Source organism: Pan paniscus, chromosome 13 (genome assembly GCF_029289425.2).
Source record: "Pan paniscus chromosome 13, NHGRI_mPanPan1-v2.0_pri, whole genome shotgun sequence".
Taxonomy (NCBI): Eukaryota; Metazoa; Chordata; class Mammalia; order Primates; family Hominidae; genus Pan; species Pan paniscus.
In genome coordinates, this window is record NC_073262.2 from 139229049 (window position 1) to 139255899 (window position 26851).

Here is a 26851-nt window from a genome sequence, read left to right on the forward strand (position 1 = left end):
TGGCCCCTGTGACTGGCAGCCCCAAGCTGACACTGGCTGAGCCCACAGCCAGCCTAAACAAGGAGTTAACACATATTTTTTGGTTAATCCAAGAAGAATATTGTACAAGGTAGGTTTTTATGAATCCTGTTAATTTTATTGAGAAACACATGACAGGCCACCTGGTCTCCTGGCAGCTGGAGATTTACAACTGGCGGTTGGCATTGGAAGGCAGAGCAGCCTCTTGCATGGTGTAAACCACAGTTCAGACCCCATGGCTGGGTTTCTAGTAGTTTCTTAAAAGGGATGGTCTACCACTTGATCTAATTTGTGTGGGCCTTTCCATTGCTGGCACAAATGCAGGTATGCCAACATTTGTTTTTCCTCTATACTTAGAATTCTTTTGTGTGGCTGTTTACAAGACAATTCCTTTTGCCTTTGTTCTTGCATCTGCATGTATACTGATGGTGGAAATTTTATGGAACTTTGAAGAGTTTAAAATGTTTTTGTTTTGTTCTTGGCCTAAGGTGTTCAAGAGATGACATTGCATAGTGTCACAGAGAGGACTGAATTGAGAGTTGGGGGGTCTGGGCTGAGCACCTCTGCCTGGACCCCGGGGGAAGCACATCCCAGCTTGCTTTTCTATCACATGTGTGGGGAACACAGCTCCCCATGCATGGATCTCCAGAATTCATAAGAAGAAGCCTCATGGGCATGGAGGCAAACTACCAAGTTTCCAAAAATGCGTTTGTCATCAATAAAATAAGCGAAGAATTTAGTGGATGATGCTAGTGTGACTGACTATTTTTCTACAGACATGCAATTCCTTTAGGGACTCCTTTATGGACTATCCGTACCTTAGTAAGCCCCAGGAGAGAGCAAATGGCTTGTTACTGAGTTTAATTAGTCAACAGGCATCTTATCCCCCATAAGGGATTTCTTTAAAACGTCGGAAGACGGATCCAGTGATACTTTAAAATGCCATGAAAATATCACGCCTGCAACATCTCTAGGACAGATCTCTTCGGCACATCTGGAAAGGTGTAAAAATTTTCAGAAAGCTGCTCCTTCTTCATAGGAGCACAAGGTATTTGGAGGGCGCTGTGTCCTCTGTCAATGGAGAAAAAGAGCTGTCATGTTAGAAAATAGCCACACGCTGCAGAGCTCACACTTCAGCATCACTTGCACCCCTAAAAATGCCCACGACATTAGTTACCCAGCAACTCCGAGGCAAGCGGCCAATTACCCCCCTGCATCATTAAGTTTCTAATGACTTCAGACTGTTCCTTTGCCTGGATAAGCCTTACGTTTTCCTGCCTCCAGCCTTGCTGGTCCCAGCTACCTGAGGTGCTCCCTGGCGCACACTGACCTCACTTTCCCTCGCCATCTGTATTGTATGCCGTGTCCAATATGGTAGCCAAGCGCCTCCTGTGGTTATTTAAATTTAAATTCTTTTTAAAAATTCAGTTTCCCAGTTGCACGAGCCAGGATTAAAGTGTGGCCAGGGCCGTCCCGTTGGGCAGCACAGATGATGGCGCATTTCCTTCCTTGCAGAAGGTCTAGTGGACGGTGCTGTGAAGCCCCAGACCTGGGTTTACGCAAGCAGCACCTCACTCCCTCTGATTCCAGGCTGGAGAAAAATCACATGACGTGTAGACTGGTGCCAATCAAGCGGGTGGATTTTCATCTGGGCAGAGCCCTTAGGCACTTGGTGACTGCACCCTTCTTCAGAAACCTCCTCCCTTCCCTGCCAGATGTCCCCAGCTCTCCCCTGGTTCCTCAAGCTCCCCCTCCAGCCCCCACCCGCTAGCTCAAACCCTACCTCTGAATGCAGATGACCTTGGAGAAAGCAGGGAGGAAGGACGGGCTCACCCTGGGCTTTTTCCAGCACCCCCACCACAAAACTCGTCTCCCCTTCTCTTCCCAGGAAGCCTTCCCCTCCTGCCACTCCCACCCAGTCAGGCACCTTATCCTCCCCTGTTCTGTCTAAACATGCTGGTCAGCCTGTGTACCCCACCCCTCTCCTTAATCTCCTGTTGTAACAAAGTGCCCCAAACTGGTACTTTCAAACAATAGAAATTGATGGTCTCAAAGTTCTAGAAGCTGGAAGTCCAAGGTCAAGGAGCCAGCAGAAGGTGCTCGTGCTGGAGGCACTGGGAGCATCTGTTGCAGGCCTTTCTCTGGGTGCCTGGTGTCACTGGTCATCCTTGGCACTCCTTTGCTGGCCAAGGATGCATCACTGTGACCCTCGTCTTTACAGGGCTTCACGCTGTGTGTCTGTCCACGCACGGATGTCGTCTTGTAAGGACACCAGCCACACGGATGAGAGACCATCTTCCTCCACTTTGACCTCATCTTAACTAATTACATCTGCAACAGTCCTACTTCCAAATAAGGTCACGTTCTAGGGTACCGGAGAGTAGGACTTCAACACAGCTTTTTTTGAGGGAAGACGCAATTCAACCCACAGCTCCCCCAAATGTGTTATTCACTCTGTTCTGTGCCCTGCAGCATGACCCTATGGCCTGCCCTCTTTGCTGTGCTCTGGTGCTTTAGCCTCGGTTAGAATTCCTACAGGAGTTTCCCAGGAGACCAGAAGGTGAGATGAGACAGCATCGGGCCATTTCTCTCCAGCCCTCCCTGCACAGTGTTGTGGTTCCAGCAGGCAGCACCAGCGCCCCACACAGCTTCCATGAGGCACCTCCCCTTCCACGGCTCCAATTCTCGCCACACGTGGGTGTCACCATTTCCCCCTCACCCCCCAGGCCTGGATGTTTAATGACACTGTCCTTAGGTATCTCAGGGCCCCTTCTGCTTCCCTAGGGCTGCCCACCATCCTCTCCATCACTCCCTCATTGAATTCTCTCCACAATCCCAGCTGAGTATGCCTTTTGTTTTATGCTGGGATCTCGTTGGTGACAACGCATTCCAGCCACAGATGAGCTACTTCCCCTCTTCTGTAGCAGCGGGCTGAGGCTTCTCGTATAACACACACGCTCTTTACCAAACGCAAAGCGAAACAACATCTAAAAATCTTCCCAGGATCCTTTGTCCCTTGACCCCACCAGCACTGCTGCCTCCCCCGTTCCTGTCCTTCGTCCATGCCTCCTGCAGCACCGTGTGCTCTTGCTGCGTCCGCAGGCTGAACTGCTGTTCGCTCCTTCCAGCCACACGACCTGGCTTTGTCCCTGTTCCTCTGTGGAAACAGCCCTTGCTTTTTGCTCATGAGTGGCCACATCATGTACTCTTCGCCATAAGTGTCTATTCCTGGTGCTCCATGGACGCGGCTACCTCTCTCCTGGGTCTCCAGCAGCGGATCCTTCTCTGTAGCCTTTGATTTCCCTTTTGTCCTCGCCCACAACTTCCTTGGTTGTCCTCTGGCGATGCATTCCTCTGCTAGGGCGGCTGTAGCCAAGTATCATGGCCGGGGCAGCTCACATAGCGGAAATGGATTTTTCTCACAGTTCTGGAGGGTGGATGTGCAAGATCAAGGAGTTGGCAGATTCAATTCCTTCTGAGCTCTTTTTCCGTGGCTTGCAGATGGCCTTCTCTCTTCTGTGTCCTCACAAGGTCTGTGTGCAGACATCCCTGGTGTCTCTCTGTGTGTCCACATCCCCTCTTCGTATAAAGACACCAGTCAGATTGGATTAGGGACCCCCCTAACAGCCTCGTCAAACTATAAGATGAAACTTATAGAATGTCAGGGTTCCGTATCAGCCAGCCCAGGCTGCCAGAGCAAAGCGCCACAGACCGATGGCTTAAAACAAAGAAATTTATTTCTCCCAGTTCTGGATGCTGGGAGTCCCAGCTCGAGGTTTGGTTCCTCCTGAGGCCTCTCTCCTTGTCTTGTAGTTGGAGGCCCCACCCTTGTTTCTTCATTTACCCTTATTACCTTTTCAAAGGTCCTATCTCCAAACTCAGAGACATTCTGAGATACTAGGGGTTGAGGCTTCAGCATATGAATTTTGGGGGTGGGGGCACAATTCCGCCCATAACGTGTCCTTAACATGTGTTGGGCCTCCATGGGCCAGGCAGCTCCTTGCTTGGCGCATCCAGTCCAGATCTCTTGTCTGAGACCTGATCCCTGTTCCCATCTGCTCTCTGGACGGCTTCATGGCAACGGTCAGGAGCTCAGGCAAACTGGCCTGCTCACACCCACCACCTTTTCTCCAGCTGCCCCCACGCGTTCTCCTGTCTTCCCACTATGTGAACGGGCTCCATCATTCTCTGTTACCCAAGCCAGAAACCTGGGGGCCTGGGAGTCCTCCTCCCTCTCTGTCCTGCTAGTCCAGCCCATCCCCAGGGGCTCACAGATGGTTTTTTGTCCATGTCTCACCCCCACCTTGGTTTAGGGCTCACTGTGTTCACCTTCCTGCTGGCCCCGTGCCCTCCAGATTCACCCTCCTCCACAATGCCACCAGAGTGGCTTTTCCCAAAGGCAGATTTGAACATCTCACATCTAGATTTCAATTCCTCAAGGATGTCTCTTCACTTTCAGGAACAAGCTCAAACTTCGTTGTAGTCTTTTCTGCAACTACCTTTGCTGAGAAGACGTGCTCTCCTCCCTCTCTGCCACATGCCTTCTCACAGTACAGTTACTGGTTGGCTTGCTCCTTTTCGGTGAGACCCAGTTCCCCCTAAGGGCTGCCACTGTGCTCTTGAACATGTGCTCTCTGGGATCTCCAACAGGTTTAACCAGTGTCTGATGTAGTCGGTTCTCAGGAGAAGTTTGATAAATGCATGAACCTGCTTTGCCCTGACAAGTAGGACCTTCCAGGCTCACCCCAGATCCACTGGTCCTCAGCCTGATCATGGACATTGGATGGCATCCCCATCTGCCTCCTGCCAGTGGAGCGGAGACACTCCTCTTGGACTCCGCTTCCTGCGCTGGCTGGAGAAGGAGGACCAACAGCCCTGGCACCAAGGGCACCTTTTCTGAGACTGGCTTTCCTGACACAAGGGGCACCGCTCTGCTTTTGTGTCTGCACCCTTCGGAGATGGCCTCTGACCATCCCTGGGCTTCTGGGGTGGTGCCTGGCCAGGCTTAGCACAGTGTCCCGTGTAAAGCCCAGACCCGCAGCAGTCCCCTTCCTGGCAAGAGTGAGGTCTGCTCTTTTGACCTTGACTGCACCTCCCTAAACATATCCTAGAGTCCCTCTCAGGGAGCACCTGGGGCTCCGTCTTCACTTATTCATGTCTTTTTAGGCGCTGCAGCATGCACCCCACAACACGGTCAGCACAAGCTTGTCCCTTGGCCCTGTGGGACTCATGGCCTGGACCCATTGTCTGCTCACTTTCTTGGAATGTGGCCTCAGGCCCTGGCTTCCTGGGCCCTTTTCTAAAGAGGACCCTTCCTTCGTCCCTCTAAGATCCTCCCCTCACACTCCATGGCTTTGGGCTGTCTTATCAGCTGGGGCCGCCATAACAAAGAACCACAGACCAAGGGTTAAACAACAGGCATTCATTTTCTCACGGTTCTGGAGGCTGCAAGTGCATGACCAAGGTGCTAGCAAATGTGGTTTCTGGTGAGTGTTCTCTTCCGGGTGTGTAGACAGCTGCCTTCTCTCTGTGTCCTCACATAGCCTTTCTGCTGTGTGTGTGTGTGTGTGTGTGTGTGTGTGTGTGGAGCAGGGTGGACTTGTGGTTCCTTCCTCTTCCTCTAGGGACACCAGTTCCAAGGACCCCCACCTTTAGGACCTCATTTGACCTTAATTACTTCCCTAATTACTCCATCTCTAAGACACCTTCACACTGGGGTTTAGGGCTTTAACACGTGAAACTTGGGAGGACACAATTCAGTCCATAGCAGGGATGGGGTGCTCAGGGATTGTGGAGGGGGCCTCCCAGGGGGGTGTGCTGGGCGGGGACTCAGCTCTGCCACTTCTTGGCTGTGTGACCTCAGCCAAGCCCATGGACCTGCCTGACCTGCTGAACGGCGTGCTCCAGCCTCCTGGGGCTGGGGTAGTGAGAGATACAGACAGGCTTTACAGCGAGCAGCAAAGTGCCTTTCCCACGTGAAGAATGGGAGCATAGGCCACTTCATTTGTGAAAGTGAACCTTGATGACAACATGGTGGAAATGAGGTGAAATCACCAGAAAAACAGATTTGTTGCTGCAATAACATTTCTTTCAAGAAAACTTTGTCCCTAGAGGTAGAGCCTGGTTGTTGACATTCAAATACCTTCACATTTCTGAACATGGTTCTTTTTCTCCTATGTGACTAGAAGCTTAATAACATTACTGTCTAATGAATACCAGATGCAAGACCTGGAATGCCAGGGCTGCGGGCTGGTCCTAGACGCTCCTTGGTGTGTTTGTCTCACATGGTACCTGACCTGACATTTCTGCAAGCTAAACAGGAGATAAAAACCTCAGGCTTTAACTATTTCTTTCAAAGCTCATAGGCTTCATGAATAGGTGTCACTGCTGTTGCTAGTCCTTACAATCATTTACCAAGTCTTCTAGCAGAAATTGTAGGCCTCCGAGAAGCTAACCCACATGGAAGGGCTACGCCATATCTGTAGGCTGGTTTGTTTTACATTTTCCTTTCTAGAATAATCTCAAAAGATGCAAAAACCTCCCTTTCTTATCAAGTCCTGTTAGAAGAATGTCAGGTCTGCAATGCATGATTCTGTCATGTTGTAATAGTTTTATGTATAGTGTGTGATATAACATCCAATCATCCAGAATGGTGTGAGACCATTGAACAGGTAGGACCTTCCAGCTCATCTGGAAGACCCAGTCAAAAGATTGTGAAGTATGGCTAAGGTCAAGCATAAAATGATCTGGCTAATAGAAATTACAGAAATGAATGGAATTTCAAAACTGTGGTGGCTGCCTGAAATTTTACAGAGGAGGATTCCAGGCTGGATCCTGGGCTGGGCTCAATTTTAAGGGAGCAGATCCCGTGGAGGGGAGCCTCAGTTTCCTTGTCCATCAGTAGGGTAGACTGTATCAGCTCAATGGAGCTACAAGATTTTTGAGATACATAATCTTTTCTTTGGGTGCAATTAGACGCAGACAAAAGTTGAAGAACCCTGAGGCACTGCTCTAGCCACGGTGTAAAAGCATTGAGCCAGCTCATATGGAAGACCCAGTTAAGTCACCAGCATCTGCATTTGTGCTTGTTAACGTTCGTGGCTCAGGAGGCCTACCTTCTGATTAAGTGTTCTCATGTAAAATCACCCAAATACTCCCTATTAATTTTATTTTGATATATGGATGAATAATAAAAGATTATATCTCCATGTTATTTAGTTGAATTTGTTGAATCATTGAAATAATAATGCAGGCAATGGTTAATGAGTCAATAACGCTGTGACAAGTGGCATCTCCAAGGATGTTGGCAATCTGCCTTCTGCTCCCCATGCTCTTCCTCAACATGGCTTTGTCACCCCTCCAATAAGTAGAGTCCTTGTCCCTTCAGCCACCGTCGGTGGGAGTCCTTGTCAGTTCTTTTTCATATCTTTTCAGGCACTGCAGCATGCACCCATGGTGACACCAATATGTTCCAACCCAGCTACAGAATTTCCCTTCTTCTTTTGTAAGGTAATTCAACAGGAACTTGTAAGGATGGAAGGGGGATGGAGTCCATAGGCCCAAACCGTCTCCTTAAAATGCAAGACTCAGCTGAGTTACAGCTGATCCCCACCACTCAAATCACCTATTTACTTTCTCACTTTTGCTTGGTCCTTTTGTTTTTGTTTGTTTGTTTGTTTGGTTTTTTTTTTTGAGATGGAGTCTCACTCTGTCACCCAGGCTGGAGTGCAGTGGCTCAATCTCGGCTCAGTACAAGCTCCGCCTCCCAAGTTCATGCCATTGTCCTGCCTCAGCCTCCCAAGTAGCTGGGACTACAGGTGCCTGCCACCATACCCAGCTAATTTTTTGTATTTTTAGTAGAGACGGTGTTTCACCACATTAGCCAGGATGGTCTTGATCTCCTGACCTCGTGATCCGCCTCCCTCAGCCTCCCAAAGCGCTGGGATTACAGGCGTGAGCCACCATGCCTGGCCTGTTTTTGTTTTCAAATCAGGTTATTGTATATATTTTTAAACCATATTGGATATATTGCAGCAGAGATGGGGAATTAAACAAATAATGAATGATGAAATCAAAATTGCCCCCCATTTTCGTAGGACTAAATTTTCAAAATAAAACAAAGTTTTTAAATGACAGCTCCTTGGTGAAATATCATTAAACAAGAGAGGGGCCTTGGAAGCAGGTGGGAAAGGCCTGTGATATGGCAGGCGATGTGGAGATGCTGATGTTGAAGAGACTTGGATATTGAGTTGTGCTGTTCTGATCGCCAACAGACCCTACAGAGCGGTGGCCTGGAGGGAGACAGCCTCAACTCACTGGGTTCTTCCCCTGTGGGGAGGGCTTTTGTCAGTCATCTCTCATGGCCTTGCAAGACAGGGCCCCTGTGATCTCTCATACAACAAGGCAGGCGGGTGATGCCCTGGCCCCACAGCATGGGTCTCCTCCATCCCTAGGCCTTGTTTTCTTTATGATAGAGTAGGATGGATTTTCTTTTTGATGTCACATGGTAGGAATTAGAAAGAGATGGTTTGTGACTGGCTGATGAAGATAAAGAAATTCAGAGTCCTTATTCATAGCTGGCACTCTTCTAAGTGCCTTTTATATTAATGCATGCAAATCATAAAAGCAGGAAAGCAATTCCTACACCATGATGGCACACCAAGCACCCATGTGGCTTAATGTAGAAAGGCGGAGAGCAACGTGGCTGTTTGGGAATTTAGGGGTTAGCTGTATACCATATATACTTAAAAAAAAAATCACAAGTCATCAAGCAAACCATATATACTTTTTAAAAAAGAAAATAGTTTCCAGGTCCAGATTCATGTTCTTGTAAGTGGAACGCACCCAAAGGGTGCACAAGTGGAATCCATTGACCACCATGATCTTCAAAGGGGCAAATTTAGGACCATGAGGTCAAAGGGCTTTCTTCAGGTCACCAGCAGCTGCAGGAGTACTTGGAAAGTGAAGCTTCACAATGTGTTGGTCGTGACAGTACAGAAGTGAGGGGGAAAGCCATGCTTTGGACAGAGAGTGGCAGGGACAGCTGCAACCAGAATGCCTCATGGGGGCATGGGGTGGGGAAAAGCAGCCTATGCAAAATGCACCACCCAGGAGCATATGCTTTCTCTCAGGACCTGGAGTGAGCATTGGGGTTCTTCAAGAAAGAAATCCTCATGTGTATTAGTTCCATAAATGTTTCATTAAAACAATGTCATGTTGATAGTGAGCCTCTGACTCTGGACTTGGTTCAAAGACAGTGGAGTGTGCATGGAAGTTTAGTCATACCTATCAGCCCTTTGAAAGTAATCCTTGCTAATGCTTCAGTCTCGTGATGTAAGCTCAGTGGAATTACAGTTTAACTGTTCAAAATTATATAACTAATTGCATTCAGCTTCAGTAACAATTATTAATCAGCCCAAACCTTCTAGCTTGCTTCTTGCTGGTGGAGGGTTGAAGTGAACTAATCAGGTCCAAATTAATTTTGCTAACAATCTCAGATGAGCTGCGCCCTGGGGCCAGGGAGGCTTCGCGTTGCATGCTCAGACCCAGGCCAAGTCATGAGGGGTGGAGGCTGTGTTTTGAGGTTATGAAGGTCAATGTGATATTGAGTTAGACGAGCGCTTATGAAGTTGGGTCATTCACTTGGGTCAATGTTTTGGAATGAAGCCGGCTGAGCAGAAATATTTACAGATCAGGAATGAAAAAAGTCATCATTAAAATCTTTGATGTGCACAGCCGGTGTGGTTTATCTGTCGTTGTTCACTTTGCCATTTAGTGCAGTACGTTCAGCTCAAAATCCTTTTAACACAGTGGTCACAGAAGCTACTGCCAAACAGCTGGAGTTGGCCCAGAAGGGGAAACTCACTGGCCATCTTAGCTCTCAGGGACCAGCGCTCAGGAAGCCTGAAGCTGTGGGGTCTCACATTGGGTCAGATGTGGGGGTCGGGTGGGGTCAGACAACATGGTCATTGCCTGCTGAGAGGGTCAGAGCCTGGGCTTGGGAGAACGTGAGGTTGAAGCTCGTCGCTATTTAACTGTGTGTCTGACCATAATGGCCACGGGCTGAAGTCCCCTTGTTGTTAGCCTGCAAATCCCCCAAGGGCCAGGATTGTACCTGGTTCACCCACACTCAGCTGCATTGCCTTGCATATGGTGAAGGGGTGTCAGAAGTGCTTTTTTGTGAATGCGCTGGAACAGGATGCTCCGAAGAGAATGGGTGAACAGCTCACTCCTTGGAAAGCAACAAATGATTGATCTTTAGTTGCTAATGTTTAAGTTCTCTTTTATGAGAAGGTTAATTTGGGAAAAACAATTGGTTTCTGCTATGAACAGTCCTGTGCACAGAAGCTAAGGAACTACTCACCCACCATCTTTCAAAGTGCCCTCCCTACAGAGGGCCTGGCCAGCACCAGGGGAATGTCTGCTGCTCAGCTTTTCATGAATCCTGGAAACACCCAGGCCCCTGAAAGCACCCCCAGAGGGCTTCTGTCTATGGATCAATTACACGCATTGGAGAAAAACCCTCTAACTGCTACCTGTTTGAGTCTTTATTCCCCTGAGGGTAAGTGGAGGTTACTACCGACCCCACCCTGACTTACACAGGGAGTCCCGTGAAACCTCGGGGGTTACTCGCCCAGGATTTCCTACCTGACCTTCAGGCAGGGCTTATTCAGCCTGTCTGGCGTGCCCAGCTGGCTTGGGCTTGCCCTCCTGCCCATTTTCTGCTTTGTCCGTCCAGCACCTGGCTCGGAAGACAAAGGGCTCATGACTGCTCCCTACCTGGCGGTCTTTAAAACAACTGTTCTGACTTGAAAGCTTTTTGGAATCCCGCCCCAGCCCTCTGGACTCTCCCGCCCTCCTCCCTTGGCTCCATGTGTGCAGGACAGAAAGCTGACCTTCTGCCTGGCAGAAGTCTGTTCTGCTCTCTGAAGGGGCAGCTGTGCCTAGAGGCTTTTTGGTGGGGGTTGCAGCCTCATGGATTATTGAACCCTGGGCCGGTCCCATGCAGTCTCACCTGGCTTGAAGCAGAATCCATCAGCTCTTTTGTCTTGGGGTCCCTTTGCAGCTCCAGTGTGTGTCAGCTTCCTCCCTGCCACCTTTGCGTACATCCATGGAACAGTGGGAATCAAGGAAAAGCAGGAAGGCTGGTGGTGACGTTTTCCCATTGGTCAAGTTCCCCACTAGTACTGTCTTCCTTCGAGCTAAGATTACCAAGACCCACAGGGCAGCAGCCACCCCTTCCTAGGGACTGAAGAGATTACCCAGGAGTCAGGCAACTCTGGGCTGCCAGGCCCTCCCTGGCCAGAAGAGCTCTCTATTACAGGTTACCTTCCCCCACAGGACCCAGAACGCCGCCCTTATTGTAGGGTGTGCATGGGAGCATGCAGGGGTGGTGGGCAAGCTGAGCTGGATGGAGGAGGGGCTCGATGCCTGGGAGGGCCTGTCTCCAGCTCTGTGTCCAGTACTTGATGTTTGCTCATTTAGCCTTTCTTCCCATGATCACCCGTGCACAGATGAGGAGGCTGAGCTGGTCTGAGCATGGCCGGTCCATGGTGGGCTAGGCTGGGAGGCAGTCCCTCCCCTCCCACCTTGGAGGCTCTCCTCAGCTGACCCAAAGCCCTGGGAGTCTCCCATCTGGCTGTGGCCGCATTGCCCCTTCTCCACGCTGACTGCAAGCTCTCTGATTCTGTCATTCCATCTGCTGGGTTGTGATTTCTCTTGAAGTCCTTCCAAGGTTGGCGTTTGCTGAGGCCACCAAATGAACATCTCCCTGCCAGAGGCACATTTTACATGGCAGCCAAAGTCAGGCTGTTGGAAACACATGCTTCTTTTTTAAATGAAAACAAAAATTACCACCTTTTAAAAAAAGAGAACATTATGTCAACTACTTTAACCTTTTGTTTTACTCAAAACAGAGTTTTTGTGTATGGAAGTCGTGTGTGCAGCAGTCTGTCGGGGCTGGGGGGGACCGCTTCTGATTCCTGCCCAAGTCCTTCCGTAAGTCAGCTCAGTCCACAGGGCTCAGGATGTGAGCACCAGGCCTGGGTGAAACTGACCATGTATTGTACTTAGCCACTCTTCCTTGGCTCCACAGTCACCTAAATGTGATGCCCTCGGAGTTTATCCAAAGCACCATTATATGAATGACCACGTTTGGAGCATCTGCCTGTTTTTTTAATACTGCAACCCAAAACTCTCGAAGTCTGTCATTGCTGTCTGCATCATCCAAGCCACGGGGGATGCAGGCTTTCTGCAGTGCAGCCTTATAAGAAAGGTCCCTCTGGCAGCTGCTTCCCTTCAGTGGAGGACAGGAGCTGTGGAGTCATGAAGTCCTCATGGTGCCACAGCTGCCAGAGAACTTGGAGCTAAGTTCTGTACTTTGATCCAGGTTGTTTATCTCGCCTTAGGTTTTCTGGTAAAAATATTTGTCACCCCCACTTTATTCTCTGAGTCTTGTCTTTGTATTCCTGCTTCCGTGGTTTTCAGATTTATTGCAACTTTCTTAGTGTAAATTGCCCCAAACTTTCTCTGGAAATAGGCTACTTTCTTCCCCATCTGCTGTGCAGGCCGGCGGATGGCTGAGGCCGACCTGCCATGGGGGAATTGAGTGTGTAAGGAGAGACGGGCCAGGCCTGGAAGAGCAGACCTGGGCTCACCTGACTTCACCTCTGTGAGCCTCAGTTTTCTCATCTGAGAAAAAGGAATAACCACACCAGGGCCTGGTGGAAATGGGAGACAAGGCTTTAAATTGCCAAGCCCTGGCACGCAATAGACTTCAATAATGTTTGTGTCCTTCTTCTGAGTGGCTTCGGGGGTGGTCCACTCAGGGTCGCCCTCCTGGGTGGCTGAGCAGCCTAGTCACGGGCTTCCACTCAGAAGGGCCTGCACTTGGGGTTCAGGGCTCTGCAGTCACTGTCTGGAAGTCCTTCATGGTTTTATCTTTGCGTTTGTGTTTAGTAAGGGAAGTCAATGGGCCATTCAAGCGTGTGCTGGGAACTGAGGTCCCTGCTGCTTCCCTGCAGCTGCCTGTGCCCCACCCGTGCCCAACACCCACTGCAGGCCACCTCTGACTCCAAGAGGGCCAAGATGGGCACAGGTGCCTTTGGAGGTCTATAGTTGCCTTGCATCCTGTGCCCAAGGGAGAGTGACTTCAATAGCAAATCACTACCATGGCAGGTTGGGAGAAAGCCTGTGGAAGAGAGGAGGAAGCATTTTCAACAAGACAGCTGGCATCTCCATTTTGCACTGGGTCCTGCAAATTATGCAGCCCACTTTGGGTCTGCTGGTCTCTCTGAGGGTACCAGAGCCTGTGTATGGATCAGTCTTGGAAAGGTTTCATGTAACCAGGGTCCCTGACTTCATTCTCTAATGAGGGAGGAAAGGAATGGTGGTGTACAGTGCTCATTTTTGATGGCTGCTATAACCAAGTATTACAAACCGGATGGCTTAAAATGACAAAATGTGTTCTGTCGCTGCTCTGGAAAGACTAGAAGCTCAAAGTCAAGAGCCCGCTCCCCACTGGAAGTGTGGAAGAAAGAGACCCTCCTTGACTCTTCCTGGCTTCTGGTGGTTGCTGGGAATCCTTCATGTCCCTTGGACTGAAGGACTTGGACTGCACAGGTCAGTCTCTGTCTCTGTTGTCACCTGATGTCCTCCGCTTGCTTGTCTCTGTTTCTTCTCTTCTTTGAAGACCACTGATCATATTGGATTCAAGGCCTACCCTGATCCCATAGGATCTCAATCTAACTTGATTACATCTGTTGAGACCCTGTTTCCAAATAAGGTCACATTTGTAGGTTCTGGGTGCACTTGGAACTTTTGGGAACACTGTTCAACACAGCACAGATGGTCTTGGCAGGAATTACCCTGTGCGGTTCCTGAGAAGACCCAACGAGAGCTGTTGGAGGGGCTCTGCCTCAGTGTCTCGGACAGGCTGTGCTCAGTGACCTCCACCAACCGCTTCCCTGGGATGGAATTTAGAAAGCACATGTTGGTTAAAGGACCGTGACACTGAACGGTGGCTGACAGTGACTCAGGAAATGCAAATGAGTAGCTCCAAAGAGGCCTAGAGCAGTGAGCTGGACACTGCCTGCAGGCACCCATGACTGCAGGAGGCACCCACATGTGCCAAATTTTGCATGGGTTTCATTCATTCTTGTTTCCATTCCACACATATGTATTGGATGCCTACGGTGTTCCAGGCACTGTGCTAGGTACAGGGATGAGAAATGTGTCTGACACAGGAAGGAGTGTTCTGAAGACAGGAAGACTCGTGAAGGCCTCAGGAGCAGTGTCCTTGGAGCTGAGCGTGGGAGGAGGAGCCACGTCTGGTGGGCAGGCACGTGGCTGTGCAGAGCACATTCCAGAGAGGCCACTGTGTGGGCCACGCCAAGGTGGTGGAACCACGCGGACCTCAGGATGTGGCACATGGATCTGCATGTGGATGAACGGTGGGAGACGCATCCTGGAAAGGAACCGGGGAGACCAATTTCAGCAAATGATTACAGAGACTTCAAGGAAGCACCACTAGTTACAGAAGATATTCAGAAACAACCACGATGTTCATCAGGAAGAGAAAAACTAGACAAACAGAAGGGCATCCACACAACAAAATGCTTTGCCTCCAGGAACATGAGCTAAGTAAGTTGATATACACAGATGAGGAAGGAAAGCCCACACCATCTGTTGACTGGAATAACCAAATTACAGAACAATATGCGGCATGTGAGCATGTGTATGTAAACAGACCCAACCAAATATATATTTTGAAGGTATTTCCATGCAGATATTTTCCATAATAGCTTCACGTGTGTACATGCTTAAGAGACCCAGGAAGATAGACCACAAATTGTTATTAGTGGTTATTTCTGGGTAGTAGGAGGATTATAACAGAGATAAATGTGGGAAATGTACTTATGTTTCACATAAAGACTGTAGTCATCTCTTTATTCCTTAAGCTGTAACCAAAGTGTGAGCAAACTACGACATCGGCCAAAAAGAGGGAGAGTGTGCTTCTGAGGATGGAGGTGGAGGTTGGGAGGTTTCACAGGCGGCTTGTGAATACCAGGCCCTCTTCCAGATCACCACCCCCTAATTATATATTGGTGGTTTGCTTCCAGTCCTCCCAAACTTATCTTTCTAGTTATACCATCCTTTGTCTCCAATAAATGGCATGCTCTTAATTACTGATATCTGTTTTCTGTGGGGAGGATTAGCATGTGCTTTGGGCATCCAGCTGCAGTTCCTAGAACCAATAAGGAAGACTTCACTAATCTTTGTCGGAGGTCAGCATCCTGATTACCATGTGCTTTGTCTCCGTGCCTCTTCGTGGGATCCCTCTGGGAGGGTTTTGCCTGGTGCCCTAATGCTAGTGGAATCTCACTAGACCCTGGCCCGGGCCTCTAGATAGGTAAGGGTGAGGAACGCCTTAACCACTGCTTTCTTAGGAAGAAGCCAGTGCTGTCTTGAACGGAAAAGCAATGAGGGTGGTGGCAGGCTCCAGATTGTAGGACTTGGAATGTGTGTCTAGTGGCCCCTAGAAGAGCAGACTTGGAATCAGGAGACATGGGCTAGAAGTGATCTGCATAGAGATCACTGTTGAGGTTTTCACTTCAACTAAGAAACAGAAGAAATACTTTCCTGACAACATAAAGCTGAGAGGTCTGTGAACAGCTTGCATGACATTATTGGCGGGGAGAACTAGATCCTATCTGAAGGATGGAGTTTTGTAAGGAAAATGACTTGCCCTCCAAAACCAACTGCACGGACACAAGGAAGGTGTGTCTGCGTGTGGCGAGTGTGGAGGAGGCTGGGGATTCTGGAGGACGATGAGGCGGGTTCAGCTGTGGGGCGAGGGACTCAGCTGCAGGCTGTGTTCACAAAGGCAAAGGATGTGGGATGAGCTGCAGAGGAAGCCCCTGGACCCCTGCAGTCCTCAAGGGGTAGATCGCTTTCTCAGAAGTGGTTGGAGGGAGAAATTTCCAAGGAGTCCTATTCAAAGACTAGACAACCAGAGCAGTCTAGGGATAAAACGGGCTTCCTTGGAGTGCAGTGAGCTCCCTGTCACTGGACGTGTGCAAGCAAATCTCAAAACAGGGAGGTGAGCCCCACGGGGCAGGAGCTGTGTGTTGTTTTCACCTCCAGTCCCAGCAGTGGCACCAGGCAGGACTCTGACAGGTGCCCCATAATGGTTGCCCCATCAATGAATTAATGAATATTATTAATCTGGAGAAATATTAGACACCCTGGAATGTTCCTTCCAGGACTGATGTGTGCAGCACCATGAAATCCCCACTTGAGGGAAGAGGCCTGAGTGAGTTTCCTGTGCCTGCTCTAACACCTTACTGCACACTCCGTGGGTTAAAGGCACACATGTGTTCTCTCACAGTGCTGGAGGCCGGAAGTCTGAAATCAGTTTCACTGGGCTAAAGTTAAGGTGCTGGCAGTGCTGGTTCCCTCTGGAGGCTTCTAGTGGAGAATCCGCTTTCTTGCCTCTTTTGGCTTTAGGAGGCCACCGCGTTCATCAGCTTCTGCCCCTTCCTCCGTCTCCGTAGGACATCGCTCCAATCTCTGCACTCTTCAGTACATTGCTTTCTCTTTTTCTGTGGCCATAGCTCTCACTCCTCATTCTTAGAAGGACACTGGTGATTACATTTAGTGCCTACGTAAATAATCTAGGATAATCTCTTCATTTTAACATCCTTAACCATGCCCGCAAAGTCCCCCTTTACAAAGAAACATTCACATTCTGGAGATCAGGACGTGAGCATCTTTTTGTTGGGGAGCAGATGGGACATTATTCAGCTTAACCCTAGGCAGAAGAGAATAAGATTGGAAATGGGTTATTGAAGGCACCTCCATGTCTAGGGAAAAAAGTGGAGCTAGAAAAGGAAGAAGCCATAGCATCGAGAGGCTCCAGGACCACAGGGGGACCAGCCACCCAGGGAGGAGAGTTGGAAGGAGAAGGGGTGGCCAGCGTGGGGACAGATCGGGGCGTGGCTGCCTCTTTCAGTGCAGGATCCTCAGTGCTGAAGATGGTGCCTGGCGCATACAGTAGGTGCTCAGTAAGTGTTAAGTGAATGAATGATTGAACAGTAAGTGAGGATGTTGCTACTTGCTGTAGAGAGACTACGTTGGTAGTGCTCGATCAGCAGCTTCCCAACGCTGGGCTTTCTAAATCCCCATGGGAAGCTGAGATATGGGGAGGGTGTGACTGTGAGACAGAGGAGAACTGGACCTGAACAAGGCTGGCTGCTCTGTTTCAGAGGCTTCGGGGCTGCCCTTAGAGTATGAGCTTTGTGGAAAGTTGCACTGGACCCACAGAGAAGGCGAAGGAGTGCCAACTGGAATTCTGAAGTGGATTTGCCATGCATAAGAAGCGAGAACGCTGTGAGGTTTCACGCCTTTGGGTTTTGTCCCACTTTCCAAAGGAGATGATGTTGAGACTCAGAAAGCACTGAGCATTGATTTCTATAAGCCAAGGAAATAGATTCAACTCCAACAAGATAACTCTATTATTCAGAAAACTTTTCACCTCTTCCAATCTTTCCTGCTTTGGGGACCACCGCCACGTTCTGCCTTCCACCTGTAACCCAATCATTGCAGCTGATTAAAGGGCAGACGTGGAAACTGACATGATGAGCTCTTTTCTTAACTGTCTCCCTTGCTTGCTCCATCCAGCAGATAGAGGACGGCTTTCCCTTGCTGTTCATTCACCAGAGCTGCTGGAGCCCTTCACATTTTATTATGTTTGCTTGCAGAATAAACGTGGAATGAAATGTACAGAATTCCCTGAAGCTGATACTGCCATAGACAGGGATGAACGGCAACACTGCCTCCCTGCAGAAAGCTCCAAGGCTTAAGCCTTGCACAGACCAGTGGATGCTGCTAAACCCAGAGCTTCTTGAATTCCTCTTCCTGATTGGTCCTGTGTACATGTCAGCCTCCTGTCAAGGGCTTTGATACTGGATTTCTTAGAATTCAGAGGAAGTTGTTTTGCAGAGTTTGTAAGTTAGTGTAAAATGAATTCTCTGTAAGGCTCTATGTTTACTCTTAGTAGAGAAGACCCCAGGTTGCAGGTTGGCTCAATCAAGCATTCATTCATTTATCCAACACCAAGGAGTGCCTAGCATGTGCCAGGCACAATGAATGCAAAGATGAAAAGGGCTCAGCCACTGATGGCTTTTCAAGAAGTTCAGGCTGGTGAGCTGGTGGAGTGACAAGTGTGCAAACAGCCTCTGAGGCTTTGCATGAGAGATGAGGTCTTCATGAGACACTCCCACTGCACAGAAGCTGGGGTGGCCCATGACTTGGGACAGTGCAGAAAGCCTCCCAGAAGAGGGGCATTTGGTGGGATCTTGAAAGAGGAAAAGCAGTTTTCTGGGTAAAAAAATAAGGGACAGTTTGAGTGTTTGGCCCTGTGGGTGAGAGAGAGCTGCACCCAACCCCTTCTGAAAAATCTGTTTCTGTGTCAATGCAGGGAACACAGTGTGGGGTCAGAGAGACATGGCAGGAGACAGCTGGGGCAGAGGGTGAAGGGCCAGCAACAGGCTGACAGCAAAGAAATGGAAATAAAAGAGCAGCATGGCTGATGGTGGACAGCGGAGGTGAAGCAGGGGGATGGGAGCCCGGAGGCTGGGGGCAGGGGGAGCATGTCCCAGAGAGTACCAGGGTCACAGCCACATCACAGCTCAGCAGAGGGGCAGCCTTGGCAGGTGCTTATTTGGGAGGTGGGAAAGGTAGAAAAAGGGGGCTTCCTGGAGGCTATAGGCTACCTCTGCGATTTCATTCAGACAGGTGACAGGTCTGTCATGGTCTCGGGGACACTGGGAGAGAAGCAGAGTTTAGGGGAAGAATCAGGGAGTTGAGGTAAGATCCAAGAAATGGGCCAAGCAGGAAAAATCCAAGAGGGTAGGAGAGAACCAGACAGGGGATCTGTCCAGGGCAAGAGAAATTCATGGAGCAGAGGGAGCTGTGAGAGCAGCCCAGGGCTGCAGGTGCGTCCAGCGCTCCAGTGCCCAGCATAGCCGTGAGCCGGGTCAGGGAAGCGGGAGACACCCGAGGACCAGGTGGTGGCCAGCAGCAAATGGGAGATGACCAAGTGAGGACAGGGGGAGCATATGCCTCTTTCAAAAGAAGAGAGAGTGGGAGCAGAACTCTGATGGGTACAGTTGAGGGAAGAGTTGCTCCGAGACGTGTGACTTGGCCTGTTTGGAAAATGGTGCCCCTGCTTACTCTGCAGGGAGCTAAAGCTGTGCAGCCCCTTCTCACCTCCGCCTTCACCCCTAGAGCTCCTTCTTCTCTCACCCTCACCTCTTCCCTCCCTCCCACCTTCATTCCATCCAACCTGTGGGGCCAGGTGGAGTGGATGTCCATCTTCAATCCTCTCTCTTCTGCTCTAACCTGATTCTGTTGATTTTGTGTAGCCCTATCTGCCTTTCCACTGCAGTTTTTGATTGTGTGACCATCTTGTTTCTTAGGGAGGAGGGCTGGTGCGTCCCTTGTCTTCTTGTCACCATCCCACAGAGGCCTGGACACAAGAGAGGCACAAAGAGAAGGGACTCGCCTTTCTAGCTGGGAAGAGTCCACAGGGGTCACACAACCCCCAGGATCTGGCCGATGCCTGTGCCCTGCCCCCCATGGCATTGGCAGTCCCCAGGTGTGGGTCATGTGCTCCAGTGATGGGGAGGTTACCCCTCCGGAGCAGCCTATTGTTATCTTCGTAATCACAGTGACAGATACTAACACACCACAGGACTTGTGGCAGGACATTCACAAGCAGGGTCTCACTCCCCACGCGACTGTGGGTGGCTGGGTCCACTGCTGCCTCCACAGATATGCAAGCGGTGCTTGGAGCAGACTAGTGGCGTTGTGCAGGAGCACAAGGTACGGAAACAGAAGAGCTGGCTGGGAACCCAAACCCAAGACACGTGCTTTCCCCACCGTGTTGCACAGCCTCATGAGATCACCATATGTGGTACCTGGTAGGTGTGGAAGGCACCTGGAAGGCACTAAGCTGCGCGGTTGGGTGGCAGAACAGGTCCTGGCTGGAGCAGCTGCCGGCAGCACTCTGGTGAGAGGCTTTGAAGGGGACTGATGGGTTAGCAAGGTGTGCCTGGTGCCCGGTGGGTTCAGAGGCAGAGACTGAGTTTTAGCCTGGTACTTTCTCAGAGACCTGCCTGACAGCATGGACAGGCTTCCAGTCGGGTGAGTCACGGTTGGTCTAGAAGGGCATGAATCTTGTAGGGACTCCCCATGGAAGATGCTGGCGTGCTGGGGGTGGGAGGCCTGGGAGGCGGTGGAGGTGTGGGGGATGGAAGGGTGTCCTGGGGCCTCCTGGAAGGAAGAAGGGGCCTGCCTGCCTGGATGAGGCGAAGTCTCCCCCCACCCACCCCATGAACCCTGCTTCCTGCTTATCTTATTTTATAAACTAAGAACAGAAACAATAAAAACAAGCAGACAACAATACTTCAAACAATGAAAGGAAAACTGTGAGGCAGAGTGAACCCTAGGAAAAAATAATTTAAAACAATGAAGTTTTCAATAACGTAAAGATCATCTGAAAGCAACACTGGGGCTTTGGGGCCCAGAAGCCTCCTGGGCTTCCCGTGGGTCCTCCAGGCTGCTAGGGTGCACAGCCACCCTTGGGGCTGTGTGCTCAGCCCTCGGCCTCGGCTCCTTGTGGCCCCTCTCTCCCTGGTGGACCCCCCCACATCTGGTGTGCAGTATTCCTGACCACAGCGAAGCTGGCCAGTCTGAGACTGCCCCAGTTGGGATGCCATGCCGGCATCTTTGGGTCGAAGCCCCTGGGAGGAACACAGAGTTAGTGCCCTTGGACCTGCCTGCTCAGTCCCGTGATCAGTGTCACTGGATGCCAATGTGGAAGACCCATGGCTGAAGTTTGCAAATGACAGAAGTCTGTCAAGACGTTGAATTTGCTGGAAACAATTCCAGAGGCAAAGAGACCTCCCTGGGCTGGATTCTGCTGCGAACACCACATGCTGAAATGTGACTGTGATGGAGCTGCTTCTGCACCCCAGTGTGAGCTTCAGAGGCCTCTCCTCTCTTGCCGCATGAGGAACGCCAGCCCCACTGGGGGTAATTTGTCTATGATGCTACCTCATGGAACACATGGAAAGTTCCAAGTTTCATGGAACATGAAAAAATACATGATGCATATTCCTTTACGAATTCCTGCCAGGAAAAGTTGGTCTTGACTACCTGCCCAGTAGGCATCCTTTTACCAGCCACGGGAAACCTGTCATGCTTCCCTCTGTGCTCTATTTTCCAGGAGGCCTGCGCAAAAGCTTGCTTGGATGTAATAACCAGCTTATTTCAAGAAACTGGAGGACTTTTCTCTGCCAGGTCTGTTCTTTCATATACTTGTAGCTTCTCCATTTTGCCTTGTTGTGTGCTGTTTACATGCATGTTTTTTATAAGATATTCAAATGCCTGTGTAGTTAAGCAATGAGTGTTATTTCATTTTATTTATTTACTTATTAATATTTTGAGACAAGGTCTTAATCTGTCACCCATGCTGGAGTGCAGTGACGTGATCTTGGCTCACTGCAGCCTTGACCTCCTGGGCTCAGGGGACCCTCCCACCTCAGCCTCCTGAGTAGCTAGGACTACAGATGTGCACCACCATACCCAGGTAATTTTTGTATTTTTTGTAGAGATGAAGGTCTTGCAATGTTACCCAGGCTGGTCTCAAACTCCAGGACTCAAGCAATCTGCCCACCTCGGCCTCCTAAAGTGCTGGGATTGAAAGGGTGAGCCACCACACCCAGCCAGTAGGGGTTATTTTAAAGTCTGACTCTTAGATACAGAAAAGCCACTGGTAAAGAATGGTCAGGCAGCAAAGAGTTGCTTTAGCAACGGGTAGGCTGAAAATGCCTTGGAGGAGTCAGGCTGCTGTAAACAGAGTGAGACTGGACAAGGGCGTGACTGTACGGAGACCTGAGACGGAAATAGCCAACCACGTCAAGGCTGTGGAAGATGCTCAGGCCACATCCCCTCTAGAGCATGGTCCCGAGTCCTAGGCTGGGCTTCAAGAGGGGTGGGGGCAGGCTCTGAGTGTTCAGTGTTCAAGCTGATGGGCCGTGTTGGTCAGAGAATGAGAGGGACTGAACCGCGGTGGTAATGTTTGGAGGATGTGGCTGTGGATTAGACTAATTCTGTGTGCTTCTGGCCCAGTGAGGAGAAGCTGGCTGAGTGCAGAGCCTCCCCAGGCCTTCTGCATCTAGTGGGAAGTAATGGTGATGAGGTCCCCGTCAAGGAAGGCATTCAGGAGGAGGCATTTGACCATTTTCCTAGGATGGAGTAGAGGGGCTTTGTGCATGAGGTAGGGTTGAGTTTCTGAACCCGAGAGTCAATTATCCACCTCCTATTGACAGGCTGACATGGGAAACCTCAGCAGATCCATGCAAACACACAGATTCTACCAGGGGCCATGAGGAGGGTCCCCGCATCTGAGCTGGCCTCCTTGTCTCCACTTTTTCAGGACCTGACACTGTGCCCCTCAGCCTGCTGTTCATCTGCTTGGTGTAGGTTGGGTAGCAGGTTCTGGGAGAAGAATGGGGGACTGAGGACTTGGAAACCTTCCTGTGGGATGTTCCTGGGCTGGGGGTGAGGTGTGGAGGGGAGGAGGGGCCTGTTGGTTCCTTGTTTCTGAAGCTGAGGCTTTCAGGCTGGAGCAGTCAGGTCTGCAGGAAACACCATCCCAGGCCTGTCTCCAGCTTCCCTTCACTTCTCTATCCTAAAGTTCTCCTGGGGGTTTTGGTTTCAGAAAAGTTCCTGTTGACATAAGGCTTTGGGCACTTTGGGTGACTTTGCCTCATTGGCTGCTGTATTTAGGCAGTGAGGAGGGGTGTGATGGGTCTGTGGATGTGGACCTCAGGGCCGGGAATACAAAGGTGAGGCGCATCCCAGAATGTCACTGTGACATTGAACAACTCCGCTCCACACACATGGATTGAGTTCCCAGGAGCAAAGCCAGGGAAGCCACAGGGAGCTCCTGAGCACTCAGAGGCAGCGTCAGGAGCAGCGGATCGTCATGGAATGGGGCCAGGAGCTCCTGGAGGCAAACATAGGGTGCAGGATGGGAGGTCAAGAACAAGCCCTGCTGAGTCCCCACCCTGTGCCAAGTGCAGTGGGCACAGGGCTGCAAAAGTGTCCAAGGCTCGATTCCTGTAAGGAGCTGAGTGTGGAGGGCTTGGGACATTGGGGGAGGCCACTGTACGCCTAGGAACTGTAAGGCACAGTGTGGCCAGCAGACGGACACCCCACAAGGCCCATTCACCCATGATGTGGAGGGTCCCCCGGCGTTGGGCTATGCAGAAGTCCCAGTGGTCAGTGAATTGGGGATTTTGACACAAGAGCTAGAGGGGCACAGCAAGGGGCAGTGACTTGTGTGTGTGTGTGTGGGGGGGGGGCGGGTCACAGTGAAGAGGTGACACCCTCATCCGTCAGGCAGGAAGTGAGGGCATCCATGCAGCTGGCGCAGGCGTCCACTCTGCGGGCAGCAAGACCAGGCATCACTCCCCCTGTTTTGTAGCCCACTAACTCTGGGCCTTGTTGAGGGCTTCCTGGACATTTGTTAGTAATAGAGAAACCGATTACACATGTGACCAGGCTCTCTGACAATGATTTCCCTCTAACAATTTCCAGGTTTTTAATCCAATTCATCAGCCATTCTAGAGTGAGTGCTTCACGAAGTCCAAGTAAGGAGCTGGCAATAATAATAAAAACTGAAGAAAGGAGAGAGGGGAAGGAAACTGAGGCCATCCCAAAGATTAAGATAAGTTTAAGCAAGCCCAGGAATGAAGAGCAGGAGTGGGGAGGCCATTGGTGGGGTGGAGCTGCTCAGGATGGGGCAGCTGCTTGTGCTGGCCACAGGCCAGTGTGGGGAGGAAAGGGTGAGCTCTTGGAGCTCCTGGCTCAGCCTCGCTTCCGAAGCAGCATCCCTCGTCTCAGTACTCTACCCCTCGTCTCAGTACTCTACCCCTCGTCTCAGTACTCTACCCCTTGTCTCAGTACTCTACCCCTCGTCTCAGTACTCCACCCCACGGCTCACTTTCTGTCTGGAAACCTTTCCACAGTCAAAAGACTCCTCTCAAGTCCCAAGAGCACCAACTCTCCACTGTTCAGAATCCCATCTCACCCAGTTTGTTGCCCTTGTGACTGGATCCACGTCCACTGCAGAAGGAGTGTAGAGGTGTGAGAAAGGCCCAGAGAGGCGTCCTGGGTGGCTCCTTTCTCTCTGGAACCAGGACTGCAATGTAGCCTGGGTGCTCACCATTATGGACTTTCGAGCCTTTTAGACAAAGAGCCATTCGTTACCATCAACGGTTCTCCGGAAAGCGCCCTAGAAGCAGCTCCCTCCTTGCCTGTGGGTCCAAGTTCTCAGGGTCTCCCTCTCAGTGTGGAAGCATCCTTGGGCTGGCCAGCCCCCGTGGAGTCACTTAGGGAATCTGGCAGGCTCCCATAGGCGGGGGCCACCCAGAGGAAGGACCTGCACACTACCACCCTCAGGGAACAGCCTGGCCAGGCTCTCAGCGGGGGCAGCATTTGAGGATCTGAGAAGCAGAGCTGATGCCTGGGTCGAGCAGACTGGGCAGAACAAAACAGCCGATCCAAGGCAAGAGTTCCAGCTGGCAGACAAATTTCTCTGTGGGACCCACGGACCTGATGTTCTGCCCATGAGTCTCAGGGTGAGAGGGTGCTGGGGTGTGGTGGGCCCTGGCAGGACCCCCCTGTTCCCATCTCAACCAGAGAGATGCCACTGGATCAGTTTGACACATTGCAGTCCCACGCGAGGTTTTGGGGGATGCAGGGAGAGGTTTGCTCTTGCTGAGATGTTCGAGACCATTCGCGCAGCAGACGAGGCATGCGAGGTGCCCTCCTATGTGGTGGCTTCTTCGTCTCAGCCCCGCCCGCTGCTGCCACATAAGTGCCTCACTTGTTTCTTCGTTGCCTTCCCTCCCCCCAGCACAGGAGCTGCCACGGGCTCAAGTTCTGTGCATTTTGTTCCTTGTTGGGTTCCCCACGCCTAAAACTGTGCCTGGTTCATGTCAACCCTTAAGAAATATTTGTTAATTGAGCAAGTGAAGTGCAGGGGTGGGATTCAGGAGACCCAGGTGTAAACCCAGCCCCACCGCCTGACTTTGATGAAAGGATTCAACATCTCTATTCCTGAAGCTGAGACCATCCCGGCCGCTACTGTCCACAGTGGGTGAGTCCTGGATTCCAGATTCCATCCGCACAAGGCTGAGGATGGCTCTCCTGTCTCCTAAGTGAATATCCGAGGTCGGTTCCTCCTCAGCAGCCCAGGGTGGAGGTGAGGCTGGCCGGGGAGGGAGGCCCCACAGGTCATCTACCAAAAACCTACACTGGGACAGCTTTCCCCACACGGCGGGCAGCATTCTTCACGCTGTCCACGCAGGGCCCTTCACTCAGAGCGGCCCACAATGCTCAAGCTCCCTGACACAGCCTTTGGGTCCCTGCTGATGTAGGGACCCCATGACCTGGATTCCAGAGTCTTCATCACCTCTTGGCCCTGTGGTTGTGGGAGAGTCACCTCTCTGGGCCTCGGTTTCCACATCCATAAAATAAAATTAAGATGCTCACATCACAGGTGACGGATGAGGGGTAACAGAGGTCACAGCTTGCAAGGCCTTTGGTGCAGTGCAGGGAACAGTGTGTGCTGGACACCCCGTCAGCCCCCATTGTCTGCCCCCTTCTCATTATTTAGGGTGCACGGGCTCAGACCCTCCACCTCAGAGCCCTCAGGGAGCCTGGGGACATTCCACTCTCAAACAATATCCCAGAACCCAGGGCATTTGAGGATTCCAGAGTGGAAGTTTCAGCTAAGCGATGCCAAGAAGGAATCTGCCGTTGAACTGAAGCCCCAGCCCACCTGGGGCAGTGGGAGCTGGTGTGGCCGAGGGCCTGGCTTGGCAGGTGCCTGATCCTGACCTCACGCAGCTCCTGGCCCTCACCTTCCTCCAGGCAGTGACCTGCAGGGGAGGGACCAGGCCATTTCAGGGATGTCCCTGGGAAAGCGGGAAACACAAGGACAAGAGAAATTTACTTACTGGTGTCACTCATGAGGTTTCTCTTGTGCTAATGAATTAGCCAAACGATTCCTCTTCCATGCCATCAGAGGGAGTTTTAGGGAGAAAAATCACGTCTGTGCCATTTGAGGACTCACCTGCTGTGGGACAGTAGTGGCCGGGATAGTCTCGGCTTCTGGAATAGACCGTGCATCTCAAAACGCCTGAAAAGGAGGGGAATGGATGCTGCCACCGTGAGGAGGCCCGAGCAGACAGCCCCGGGAGACTGGGGGCTGCACAGCCCTTGCTGTGCAGCCTGTCCCATCCGCCTCCCTGAATGTCAGCAGGATGGCTGTTGCTGTTCCTGATGTCATATGCAGGAGTCCAGTGGACAATACAGAAGGACTGTCCCTTCCATGGGAAAGGAGCCTTTTCTGTGGCCCCTACCAGGCCCTGGTCCCACAATCGATGATGCCAGGTCTGGCCCATGGGCAGGGACAAGGCCAGTGCACACTGGGGTTCTGTCAGCAAAGAAGGGAGGTGGGCATACGGTGACATGACAGAGCCGGCCCCAGTGACGGGTGGAGGACCTGCTTTTCTCCTGTGTGTGGGGACAGTGGCCCCAGTGACAGGCAGAGGACTCTCTTCCCTCCTGTGTGTGGGGACAGTGACCCCAATGACAGGTGGAGGACCCTCTTCCATCCTGTGTGTGGGGACAGCAGCCCCAGTGACGGGCAGAGGACCTTCTTCCCTCCTGTGTGTGGGGACAGTGGCCCCAGTGA

The 26851-nt window shown here is 51.1% G+C and overlaps 1 long non-coding RNA gene across 1 annotated transcript in view; it reads left to right on the plus strand.

Moving 5' to 3' along the window:
- Positions 1–21269: 21269 nt before the first annotated feature.
- Positions 21270–26851, plus strand: part of LOC129397319 (uncharacterized) — a 101477-nt gene continuing 95895 nt past the window's right edge. The window contains exon 1 of the long non-coding RNA XR_008624614.1: positions 21270–21381. This is a non-coding gene — a long non-coding RNA (uncharacterized LOC129397319). The remainder of the gene's footprint in view (positions 21382–26851) is intronic.